General features: G+C 39.9%; 1 protein-coding gene across 5 annotated transcripts in view; it reads left to right on the top strand.

Moving 5' to 3' along the window:
- Positions 1-13,431, top strand: part of pcdh7b (protocadherin 7b) — a 137,885-nt gene that overhangs the window by 24,583 nt on the left and 99,871 nt on the right. The window lies entirely within an intron of this gene.

Genomic DNA, 13,431 nt, shown 5'->3' with positions numbered 1-13,431 from the left:
AAGTTAATAGACTGTCTGCATGACACATAATTACTTATGAAATACACATACTTATCGTGTACATTCAGGAGCAGCCGGCTCGAGGTGGCAGCTTTTTTATTATTTGTTTTAGGACAAAAACCTACAATTCTAAAGCTTTGTTTTTCTCCTGTCTATGAAGACAAATGCAGTATTGACTGGACGTATTGAATCAGCATACTGACACACTAATAAGTATAATCAAGTAACATTCCGCTTTTGTTGTTGATAATGAGAGTTAATTAAGGGTTAAACAGTCTAGCTCACTCAAAAACCTGCTTTGTTAAGACCCAACAAGTGGCAGTTCTGTATGTGTGTATGCATTTGATGTGGTTTGTTGAGGTGGGTTGGTTGGTTTTGACGAGAGTCACAGCCCCAGTTTGCAGTGAACGGAAGTCTGGGGCCACTCCCAAGATAACAGCCACCTGACATACCTTGCAACGTTCTCACACGCACGGACACTTGCCCCAAGGCCAGAGAACGACTCCACTTCAGTCAGTCATAAGCAAAACAAGACCACACTCGCTCTAAATGCCCGTGCTGTCCTCCCATCTCATCTGTTTTCTTCTTCTTCTTCCTCTTCCCTCCTCATCTTTTTCTCTTGCTAAACTAGTTGAATTGGCTGATGTGTCCCCAGCAGCGGACCCTTTGGAGATAGCTCTTTTGTACGATACTGAGGGAACCTAATTAACCATCAGGAAAAGACCTGGCCTTCTGTTTCAACAATGATTCTTCATATTAAACGCATGAGAAGTGAGGGGACGGATGAAAAGAAAGTGCGAGAGCACAACAGAGCACGGCAGAGGAAGAGACAGAGGAAGACACCAGAGGCAAATTTCCAATCATACATTTTTAATATCTATGGCACTCTCTTTTTTTTAATTAAAATCCATGCATCAGAATATACTTTTGATCCGTAATGGGGCCTGGAAAATAAGGAGAGAGAGAGCGAGAGACTGTGAAACAGTGAGTGAGAGAGAGAGCAAAGAGCTCCATAATGCATAATCTCCCGTGAAGTGTCTCGGAGCAGGCCGCTTAGCAGATCGTGCTTATTTATTTATTTATTTTTAAATGACTCTGGATGACTAGTGGGTGAAGGGTTCCCACAGTTGTGTAAGTGTCCCTTGGACCCTTGGGAACTTTTTAGTGTGTGTGTGCGCGTTGCCATGTGGCTAGTACACTTTAAAGCATCTAAGTGAGGAATTTTCAGCATGACTGCTTGTAAATGGAGTGAAAGAAAAAAAAAATGGAAACACCACATGAAATAGTTCTTGGCCACTTTATCATAAACACCCAGCACACTGGTGCACATTCTAGGTTACTGTTACTGACTATCCCCCAGAATACCAACTGCTGCTGCACAATTTACCAGCAGTCTATTGACACAAGAAGACCAGTATGATCAACCACTCACCAGATATATTTTGAATGGTGGACCATTCTCAGCCCAGCAGTGTCCTGGTTTTTAAAGCATCTCAGTTTCAGTGTTAAGCTTAGAGCAGAACACTGACTAAAACCATCTGAACAAAGGTGAACCTGTTCCACTGACAGGAATTACTCATGGAAAATATGATCTTATTCTACAGTCCCTTACCAAATCACATAAAAACCCAAAGAGTACCATCAAGGTTGGTGTGTTTAATACTGTGGCCAGTGAGTGCTCACAATGTGTTAAAATCTCCTGTTGAACCAGGACAGCACATACTAACATGTCAGTGTCACTGCTCTGCTGTGACTGATCCACCATGTAAAGAATTTCTGCTGAATGGAGGTTCTATAATGGTCCTTTTCCAGTGATGAATAGGTAGGGGTTTGATAAATGGTGCGGCAACAGATTGACTGCAGCCTTTAATTGTCCACCCACAATGGCAGGTGTTCCTGATAAAATGGCCAGTGAATGTTTTATATGGTGTTTCTCTTTTTACACCCCAAATATATGTTTACTTGGATGCAAATTACACAGATGGATTACTGGTCAGGCCATTAGGGTCAGCGCCTGGGGGCTTCTGAGCGAGCTCGAAAACTGAGGACAGCACAGTACAAATGTTCTCTGAAGTAGTCTTTGAATATGTCAACTGGCTAAATAAATGAACACTATGTATAAATGTTAGCTGTCCTCAGGCTCCTCAGCGTACACTTGCAGAGGAATGAAAATGGCCATTGAAAACAAAAGGTGACCAATACCTGGAAAAAAAATGATTGATGTTTGACTTTCAGTCAGACATTCTGCAGTTTGTGGCTGTTTTTGTGACAGGATGTTGTGTTTTACATGCAGAACACAAGTAATGATGGATCACAATTTTGCAAAAGCAAGACGTCTAAGAAAAATGGGAACCTCCAAAGACGCCTGGTCCCTGTGGCCTTGAGACCATGATCTGTCCCTGAGTGTTTATACATAAAATGTACTTTGTACCAATACAACAAACAAGCATTTGTATTCATGCCTTTAAATGCTTGCATGCAGCTTTCATTCAGCCCTTTATTTAAATTGGGAATACATTGAGGTAGGACCTTCATTTGCAATAAATCAAAGTACGCCAAAAATCAAAGAGACAATGGGATCAATGGGAATAAAAAGAATGCAATTATATTGAATTACATTGTGTACTGCAGCATGCTCCAATTAGTGCTTTCCAGTAGCCCATAAACACAGCTTTTCATCTTCAAATCAGTCAGCAGTAGGTGAGTGTGTGAGAGCTTGTGTTCTGAATGGGCTATAGGTGCTATTAGATTAGTTTTGTTGGTGTAAAAGTGGCTGCACGCTGAAGACCCCTGAGCCCTGGCTGAGGGGACCCTACATATGTATATATGTACATTTCCATTTAGAGTCAGCCTCCACTCTGCCACTCTGGTCCTGAGAGCATTATGAGGACACGGCAAATGACACTGACATTTACTTTCAATCCCCGATGATCCTCTCATCCACTTTCTGTGCATCTGCCTTTCTTTTTCTTCCCAGGTCTCTTTTTTTTCAGCCTCCCCACACCCAATTGCCTCTCTCTCCTGTAGCATTAAAGGGATAAGTCTTAAATATATTGCAGAGACTTTTAAAACTGTCCCGGGCCCTCATCTAAGTCTAAGGACATGGGTTAATGTGAGAGACTGAGACAAACAGAACAAAACAAAGGTGGATCAATAAGAGTACAGAGTGAAAACGAGAACCCTGAAGAAATAACTGGATGAAAATGGCTACAAAGCAGAGCTTCTGTGTAGTTTGATCCTTGTGGTATTTTGAGCAAAGATGTCACAAATGGTTTATTAAGACCCCAGTGAACTGTGTTAACTTGTGAAAATGTTTCCTTTGCGTTAAATCAATAGCAAATTTGTGTAGCCTTCTCCATTCTCTGGAGTCACGCAACCCCATTCAGTACATCTATAGGCACTATAAAAATAAGACTAATAATAGATAATAATATAATTAGGGCGGCGTGCTCTACTATGTAAACGAGCCATCCCTGGAGTGCGCGTCTGTTCTTTACTGGTTCTCGTAATGAGCTGGCGATGGGGTATGGATTTCCATTAATTGCAGGCACCTGTCTGAGTCTCCCCTCTTCATCAAGAATGCTGCTAATCGCCATTGATTTCATGAACACTTTCCTTATACATTACACTTACATAAACAAAAGATTCCGCCAAGCTCGGCTGATGCGAATCACCTGGGCGACTCACTGCTCCATTTCTGCTTTCAGTTCTCTCACTTCTTCTCCTGATGCTTGGCTCGACACTCAGATACTCGCAGAAACATATTGGCAAAGATCGGGGTTTCTGTCTCTGTTTGATGGGAGTGGGGAGGGGGAGGAAAAAAAAAACATCACATTTCACTGGGTGTTCCAAAAGTAAATTAAAAAAGGATTTTGCATTTTTTGGTGCACTAAGACAGATGGCGGAGGATGCTTTGGCTGTTGCTGTGGCTTTTTCCTTCTGATTAGTTATTTTTGGGACGTGTGTATGGACGTGTGTAGTGAAATGCAGCAATAGCTCCAGATGTGTCAGCCGGTTTTGATGCAGATGTGTGAACTCACTGTAAACACCTACACCACCACCTCCTCCTCTCTCTCTCTCTCTCTCTCTCTCTCTCTCTCTCTCTCCCCCTCCTAATCTTGCTCGCTCGCTCATTTTTCTATTTCTCAGTTTCCACTCATTCTCAGTCCCTATATTTATCTTTCATTCCTTGTTTTACTTTCTTTTATTTCTCCTCACCCTCTTTCTGTTTTTCTGTCTATATCACACCATATTTTTATCTCTTTCTACCTCTATCATTTCTTCACCTCTTTCTCCATTTCCTATCTCACTCTCTCATTTCCTCGTTTTCCTTCCTACCCCTTTCCACTTCTCCCCAACATTACCGTTCTACTGTCAGTTGTTTTATTTTTTTTAAATGTTCCACTCCTTGGCTGTGGGCCTGAGCCATCAGAGGAAAGACAAACTGAGGATCTGTTCATTTTACCCATTCCCTGCACACTCGTTCTCTGATAAAGAACACTTTACTTTTTTTTTTTTTAAAGCAAACTCTGAACCGTGCCAAACCTGGTCCACCTGGTCCTGATGTCTATACTCAAGCCTGCGCTTATCTGCGTTCCCTGCCATAGCAAGCGAATGAGGGAGAGAGAGCCAGAGATAGAGAGAGAGAGAGAGAAAAGGAAGGATGGGGAAGGAGAGGAACGAGGGATGCCATGTTCCTCAGGAAGGTACAGGGTGATGGAAAGAACGATAGAGTGCAGGGGGCTGGGTAGCTAAGGGAGTGGTGATAAGGAGGTGATTGCACTTTTCTGGCATGTGTGTATGTGTGTTTCTGCTCTTTCACTCCTTTATGGGCTGCTTTTGAACGCCAGCAGCTCCACCACCCACCTACTGCAGGTGGGCACAATAGCAGAGTGATGAAAGAAAAGCCCAAAGCCATTCTGTAGCCATTCTGCAGCCAAAGAGCTGCTCAAAATATCAAATCTTTGCTGTTTACCAGCTCGCCTGCTCACATTATTTACACACAGATGAGCTGCTACAGCTACAACAATATATGTGAAGAAAGCATTCCTTTCATGACTAACCCAGGAAAGTAAATATTGTTAAGGGTCTTGTTTTATGTGGTAAAAAAAAAAAAAAATCCAAGCGAACTGAGAGACGGATGTCGTTTTCATGCTTGTGTGTGTGATATATCACTTGTGGAGTACGAGAGGGTCATGATCTAATGTTTATACAATGGCTGCATGAAATACATTCCATATTGGAATGCTGAGTTCATAAGCACCCAAACAACGTTTACCTCTGCGAGACCCCGACCACCACACCCTAGATGTCTGCGCATGTGTTCTACACACATTTAGCTTTGGCATTTTGTAAGGCCCTTCCTGATGAAAGGATAACATAAGGATTTTGTAGACATCAGAGCTGAATTGTATCGTTCACAGTAAGTTTGTGGTCATATTGGAACTGTCCAATTAAAAGCCTCTACCTCCCAAACTAATAACTTTACAGGGGTAAAAAAAAACCTTTTAAAATTACAATGGAAAGCCATTAAAAAGACTGTATTCCAAATATTTCTGGAACTTTTCTATTGGTTCATCATGAAATGTTCATAAAAAGTGAAGGACAGTTGTTCTATGTTCATTTTTTTTTTTAACAGCACTATTCTGACACATACGAATACAGTCCATTGAATTAATATGATGATAAAAATTGAGTACAATAGGTCTGTATTTCTATTGTCACTGGACGTAGTCACACATGGCAACCGTGGTCAGTGTTTGTGTGTCTGTTTCAGCAATTCTGTACATTCTCCAATCAGCCAGGAAAAGGTCAGCCTGCACAGAACAGACACAAATTCAGAAGGAAAGAAATGATAAAAGTACAAGCATGAGTGTTTTTGCCTTTAAAGCTGACATCGGCACCTATAATCACTGTACGCCTGTTGACAACTCCCCCCAGGGGAGAGGATACAAGTCAACAATGAAGAACAAAAACAAGTCTTTCCTGTCCTATTCTAGCCTTCACAGCAATTAGTAATTACTAACCCCCACTACATAAGAGCCTTGTTAGGAGACGGACAAACAAACAAAACACAATCATTAAACAGCAATTCTAATTAATGTTGTTATTATTATTAAAAGAAAACAAACATTTGAAACAACTCTCCCCCCAGGGAACAAAGGGGGGAGAGCTGCACAATCAGAATCAGGACTTTCCCCCCAAAACACATACTTTGAAAGATGAAAGATGTTGTTTTATGTTTTTCACAGTGTTGGCTTCCAGGCTTACCTTACAAATACAGTTTGGGTGTACAAGAAATCCCAAGACATACAAACATTAAAAATGCACTTGTATATACATATACATACATAGAATATTAAATGCAGCAAAGGAGGCAATGAACCACCCCTTTTTTATGCACTAATATGCATGTTTGCAGTCTTAATTTAAAAAATTAATGTTCCTCGCAACCTTCCTTGGAGTGATGGCACAGAAAAATCTTTTAACCAAGTGTTTTTTTTTAGCAGCCATCAAGTTTCAGTTTTCAGAAAATCAAAAGTACTTCTTTTATGGCAGTGCTCTGAAGAACCCCATTTTTGGCATCTTTATTTTAAATGGTGTAAAGTGTGGGTACTGTAGCTGACGGCTCAAAGTAGGGCAACTGCTGCGGCTCTTTCAGAACGTGCAGCAGCCCTGGAAAGCCGTCAACACGCACACTGGCCAATATCAGCTCAGAGAGCCCACTGCCCCGGCCAGAAACATTTCATCTGCTGCCAAAGTATTTTTATTACATACTTAATATGTTTTAGCTTTGGTAAATTTTACTGCGAACCAGCCATTTCAGAGCCACTTTGGTGAAACGTGGAGATTCCTTCTCGTTTTGCCCACTGAAGTATGCAGTGCGTGTGAAGAGAATGTCTGTGAGTGATGTTCCCACTGTGTGTATGTGCATATAAAAGGCATTTGCGATAGTGTGAAGGAATGTTTGTGCTGCTCAGTGTCTAATCAGAACTGCTAAAACTAAGTAATGAGTGGTATCTTGGTGTGGGATTGTAAGCTGGCATCAAAAAACATTCTTCTTGTCAACAGCATGCGCACCAGTACAACATAGCATGGATGCCACAGCTTCTAGAGAAGCTCAAATGAGCAACAAATATGCCAGAGATAGAGAGAGACATGCACAGAGGCTAAATTGTGTATGCAAGCACAGAAGGTATTGATCTAAAGTTTGTGCTTTAGGTTCTACAGCGAACATGAAAATCAAATGAACATTTTGAACTATCTGTGGCTTTTCCCCATCCATTGATTGCGGTGCTGGTTTTTATGAGCACCAAACATCACCCTAAGTAAAATCAAATCCATTAAAGTGTACCATTTCTATTGGTGATACCCATTCTCAATTATGAGTATTCATTTGAACCACAGTCGATACAGTGATCTTCTCTTACTCTTGGGGCCTGTTCCTAATCATCATCTTCAAGCCTTATCAATATTTCTACACACCTTTATTTCCCACAGGCCCTGCTCATATTGATAAATGAACACAATCCTTAAAGCTTTTTCTCATACGGTTTGATTTTCTTTCTTCACATTTCCATTTTCTACTGATTTTGAACCTTTTGGAGAAAAAAAAATAAAGAAATAAACATAAGATGCTTTCAACTGACAAGTCCCTTTTCTCATCCAAATGTCTGGTGTGTTGAAGCTGTTGACCCAAGAAACATTTTGGCTAGCATACTAAGATTTGTCTTGCGCTCTTAGAAAAAAAAAAACAAAATCTGTATCTTGCAGTCTCTTACACATTTCACAGAAGAATACTTCATTAGAATAACATAGCTGTGCAGACCAGTGTTGCAAGACATGGCACTGTAGTGTGAACTCATTCTAAAAATTACAAACACGCTAGTATTGCTTTCACATGGCCTCAATAATGGGAGGTGTTGCATATTTTCAGGCCATTCGGTTCATTTCCATTAAACTATAAAGGGCTCTCTGTTGGAGAATTGCTCTTGGAGTGGACACATGAATTATGCTGAATTCTGAAATTTCTGATATTTCTAGTGGCATCATTACTAGACACAGGGAGAGAGAGGGAAAAAAAATCAATACAAAGATGTTGACCTTAACCTAGCTTTATTTTAATATTGTGTATTGTGATACATGTAACGTAATATGTAATACACATGGATGGTTGTGATGTGATTTAGCATAAAGCCTTGAAGGAATAGTTCAGAACACAATGCTTTGTGAACGGAGTACCAGAGCAACTCATTTAACTGCTAAAATCATTATTGATTAATTTTAGCTAGAATTCGTTCTTAGCCTTGTCCGTGAAATAATTATACGAACATAATAGACTTTATGACATAACGTTAACAAATGTTTTTCTACTGTATCCCAACAATAGTCCGACAAAAACACAGTAATTAGGTTAATAATTTGTTGTGATTAAAAGACTAGTGTTTAGAAATGTCTACAATTGTCATCCAAAAGATTAGACCCTGAAAGCACGCCTGAAGCTTATGTGGACACTAGCAGGGCGTATTCAGGTCTTAATTTTTGTTGCTGTATAAGGTGATTTACCATTCCACCTTAAATGGCGAAGCAGTTAGAGGACGCCAGAACATAACTACGTAATTGTTGCACAATATAAAGGCAATGACCAAAGTTGTGGGGAAACTGTTCTCTCATTTGCTTAGGTTCAGAAACACTGTTTTTATGGCGGAACAGCTATATTTGAGATGAAAAACAAATGTTTGTACGTGGCTGAAGTGTAAATTAATTGCAAGCTTTTATTCATTGTTTGACTTACAACAAACTATTTTGTTACTTGTGGTTTAAGTTTTGGGGCATTTTAAGTTTATTTTCATGCAGTTTTTGATCTTCCGACTTTAGAATTAGTTCCAGCTACAACAAAAATAAATCAATGTTACACACACATGGAGCAGGAATAGAGCAATATCCTCATGTCAGTTCCTATTTTTTAACCTCTGGAGGTCTATTCGTTGTCTAAAAACATCCAGAGGCCTATCATACCTGAGATTATTAATTTATTTATTTTTTGTTTTATTACCTATTTACAGACCATGTGTAAACACGTTAGATTGATCACAGAGACTGAAATCCTGTTCATAATTTGTAAGTGAATTCACCTCTTACTTGAGTATTTACAGTCATGTTCATGTAAATGCAAGGCTTTTAATGACATCACTAACTCTGTGAATTCAGAAATTTGTTTATTTTTTAAGTTTTCTAATGCTACTGTGTACAGTGTTTGTAAACTGTATCTAAAACGTATCTAAAAATGAAAATGAGCAAAAGTTGTAATGCTATGATCCAGACACTATTTAACTTTTATACTGCTTGCTGCACTGGAGCTAGGCCTAAAGTTGATGTAGCTTAATTTTATTCTGCTCACTGTATCAGTTGCAGTATTTAGAGACATTTTAAAGTGCATACTCAACAGCTGTGGCCCCCTCGATGCCTACAGAGCGTGCACTAGCGCAAAGGACCAGAGGCTTAGCATAGATAAATGACACACAAGTATCAGGGGACAGACTGTACCTGGCTGAGCCCACAGCATGTACACACAGCCTAGCCTGATCTTTAATCTAGCCTCGGGATCTGGCATGGGCCTCCGTAGGTGTGGAGCACCAGGGAAGCAGACAGGGAACGGAGGGGAGCAGCTGTTTCTCTGAGCCTGAGGCTTTTTCTCCTCCTCCAACTTTCTCCTCTCTCTCTCTCTTTCTCTCTCTCTCTCTCTGTTTCTCTCTCATTCCCTCTCTTCCTCCTCCTCTTCATATCTCTCCCTTTGATCCTCTCTGCTTCTGCCTGTTCACATGATGCTTCAAAACACAAGGCAGGTAACATTCAGGGACAAGGGGGCATATGGTGCTGATGAACACACACAGGCTTCCTGCACATTCATTCACCCTCTCTCTCTCTCTCTCTCTCTCTCAACCCCCCCCCCCCCCCACAGTGGCTATATTGTAAAGGTAATTATTTTTGTGCTGTATTGACTTCTTTACCTCAAAAGTCCATTCACTGAAGCAATATGTGTGAACTATCCTGGGTGGATGAGAGGTTTTCAACCCTCATTAAAACTATGCCCTAATTTCCCACTAAATCACATGTATATTGCCTTTACTGCCTTAAAACATTTATCTGTGTTGTAAATGCACTAGTGCCAGTCTAAAAAGAAACTGTTCATAAACACATCATCAAGCCGACTGTAATTGACAGGTATGGCATGTTTTTCCAGTGTTAAAATCTATCATGTTAGAATTGTCGCGTTTTTAAAAGATGTTCAGTAACTTTTGCAGTTTCCTTCGTATAAAATATTTCACCTCTGCAGTATTCAACACAAGCTAGCTTACCTGGCTACAACAGAACCAAGCTGGCATATATAGACTTGCTTTATGCAAATGTTCTGCTATTTCCTTTGTTCTTTGTCTAGATTTGTTCTCTGATACAATTGTTGCATTTGTGGTTCATTCGTGAGTCTGAAAATGTAGTTAGTGATGCTTAAACAGCATAGACAAGTGATCAAAATGTCACCATGTAGTAGTTAATAGCGTCCGCTACGCACTTCATGATAAACAGTGGTGAATGAAACCATTCAAAAATTCAGTTCTGAAGTTTAGTCAGTGACAAACAAACTGGGCTGAAATTGCATAGTACACTGTATTTCTGGCTTTAGGCAGGTGTAATCACACTGGTCGAACACACACCTCCACACAGAGCCAAAAAAGACAAGCTAATTTGTACACACAGTCTCGCACACGCTAACAATTCTCTCCCACTTCTCCCTCCCTAGCAAACTAACAAACCATTAAAGAAAGAAATCCTTTGCCCACACACTTCCACAAACACACCCGTCTAATCTCACTTTCACATATTACAACACAAATGTACTTGGTATCCGTGCAACCAGTAGCCTCTCTTTGGGTGAAATCTCATTTCCACTTTGTTTGAGCTATATATGAACACAGATTCACACGTGGAAATTGTGGACAACTCAGCAATCTTGATCCCAGAGCTGGCTTTAATGAGACTTTTTACTATAATGCATTACTCAATCAGACTGGCAGAGAGTAAAGCTGCTATAGTACTCCTTGCACACAGCGCTCCAGGTGGTCGGAAACCTTGGCCGTGGCTTCTGGTGGTTAAAACATCAAAGAAAGAGCAAGACTTGCACACTGCGCTACCTGCGGTGAAAGGATTTAACAAGACGTAGGATAACAAAACAGTGCATGTGCTAAGAAGTGCTGTCAGATAGGGTTACATTAGGGCACGAGTTCACCTGAAGCGCCTCTTTGGGCGATCCCACTTTAATTGTTAAGTTGGGCATTCTTGTTTACATCCATAAAAAAAAAAAAAAAATAAGAACTTGTTCATTCTTCTAAGAATTTTAAAGTAAAGGTTTGTTAAGAGAAGCTGATATTACACGATAATGGCACTCTGACCAGAGCTCTTCAGGTATCACTCCGTAAAATACATGTAACCTAGCAACGACGGCAGCGCTTACAAGACAGTGCCGTGCCTGGACTTTTTCACCCAATGGGGAACATGTTCATTTTCCATTCACGCACCTTATTTTGAATAGAGTAAAGAATTATGGCGCAGTGGACTCTACTTTCTGATTTGTAAACAAAAGAAAATCTTAGTAAAAAAACACCAAAAACAGTAAATTTCTATGTCTATGTGGTTTCTGTGATTGTGTTTATCTTGAATCAAGACGCGTCTTTTTTTCTCCGCTGTTCTGGTTCACCAGCTCAGCAGCATTACTTTTGAGTGACCCTCTAAAATACTCACTTTTAACTTAAATAGAGAAAACTTTGCCTCGTTTAGTGTGTGATGTATATCACTACGCTCTGAATCCGCTGTAAACAATGGTTAAACCATGACATTGTATTGCTTCTGTCCTGATTTAGACGAGTTTAACATCACACAAGTTAAAGATCCTGAGTTCATTGAAAAGAGCAAAACGGAATGTGACTATTTTATCTCACAGATGGTCTATAAACAGACAACTTTTCACTGTCTTCTTTATTTTAAAACTTAATAATAAACGACGATAATGAACTGTGTTATAATCGCAATAATACACTTGGCTATTTGTGAAATTCTAAATCAGTAATATTAATTGTTCTCATCATGAAGCTATTTAAATAATATAAATGGATTATGCAGCTTGTTCCTAAACATTCTACATTGCTTAAAGGTTTATGCATTTATATTTATTATGTAGTGAATTAATCCAATTCCATTGGAAGAAACAAGAAAAATATCTACCAAATAATAAGACTATACATTACATTTCTCTAGATAAAATGGCTTGCAACAATTAAAATAGGAGAAATAATTTTATAGAACATATGGCAATAACGGATTTTGCATGCTTTTCTGTTCTTTCTTATCTTGTTTTTATTCATTGCTTCCCTCCTTCCATTCTCTTTGCAATTTCTTTCTTGTTTCCCCTCTTATTCTCTCTCTCTCTCTCTCTCAGCATGGTGCTGTTCGGTTCCATAACATCCCCAGAACAAATTACAGTTAATTACAGTCATCCCCCACTTTCCTTCAGCATGACACACACCACTGGACTGCTGCAGTATTCACACAGTCTTTCTCTCTCTTGAATAGATTCTTTTCTCTTTTTTAGACTCTCTATGCATTAACATACACAGCCATAAACCTACAAACACACAATAGCCTTATCAACAGATTCACACAGGGTACCTTGTAAACACACAGGTGAACAGCAAGGCTGGCAAGAAAAGAGCAGAGAAAAGAAAAATAAAAGAATCCAGAGCAGAGCTTATCTCCAGTTTAATGTTCTTTCAGTAACTTGTGGCAGTCATCTCAAAGGTATAGAACGCCAAAACACAGAATTCCATCAGTGTTATACTTTATTCTTTCATTCTTTCTTCTTGCTCTATTTTCTCTCTCACCTCTCCTGAGGACATGTTACCAAGGACAAATGCTAAGAGAAAGCAGATGATAGAGCTGAGGTTGATAAACCAAAAAAATAAACCAAAAAGCACAACAGACACATGCGCTCACACACACATTGTTTTATAAATCTTCACAGAAGAGAGAAAGCTTCATCTGTGGAGCGAGAAATTGATTCAGACAGGTAGTGCTGAAAATCACAGAATCTGCACCCATGTCCAAAACACACAGCCTGGATGTACAGCCAAGCATGTGTGCACATACCCACTTGTAAACAAACACACACAACCCTGCCACCTTGAAATAGCAGTCGACTCTTTTGAAGCCCATCTCAAACAGAGCTTGGAAGAAGCCCAGAGAAACCACTTTGGTGAACGTATGAGCGCAGGAGAGGGGAACTCACACCGGTGACTCAGTCGGGTCTCATGTTGACTGACTAGCACTTCTTCACTGACTTGTAACTTGACTTGCTGTATGTAGTAAAAGTCAGTACACTTT

This window comes from Hoplias malabaricus, chromosome 9 (genome assembly GCF_029633855.1).
Source record: "Hoplias malabaricus isolate fHopMal1 chromosome 9, fHopMal1.hap1, whole genome shotgun sequence".
Taxonomy (NCBI): Eukaryota; Metazoa; Chordata; class Actinopteri; order Characiformes; family Erythrinidae; genus Hoplias; species Hoplias malabaricus.
The sequence above is the reverse complement of the archived record's forward strand: the minus strand, read 5'-3'. Positions and strand labels throughout refer to the sequence as shown.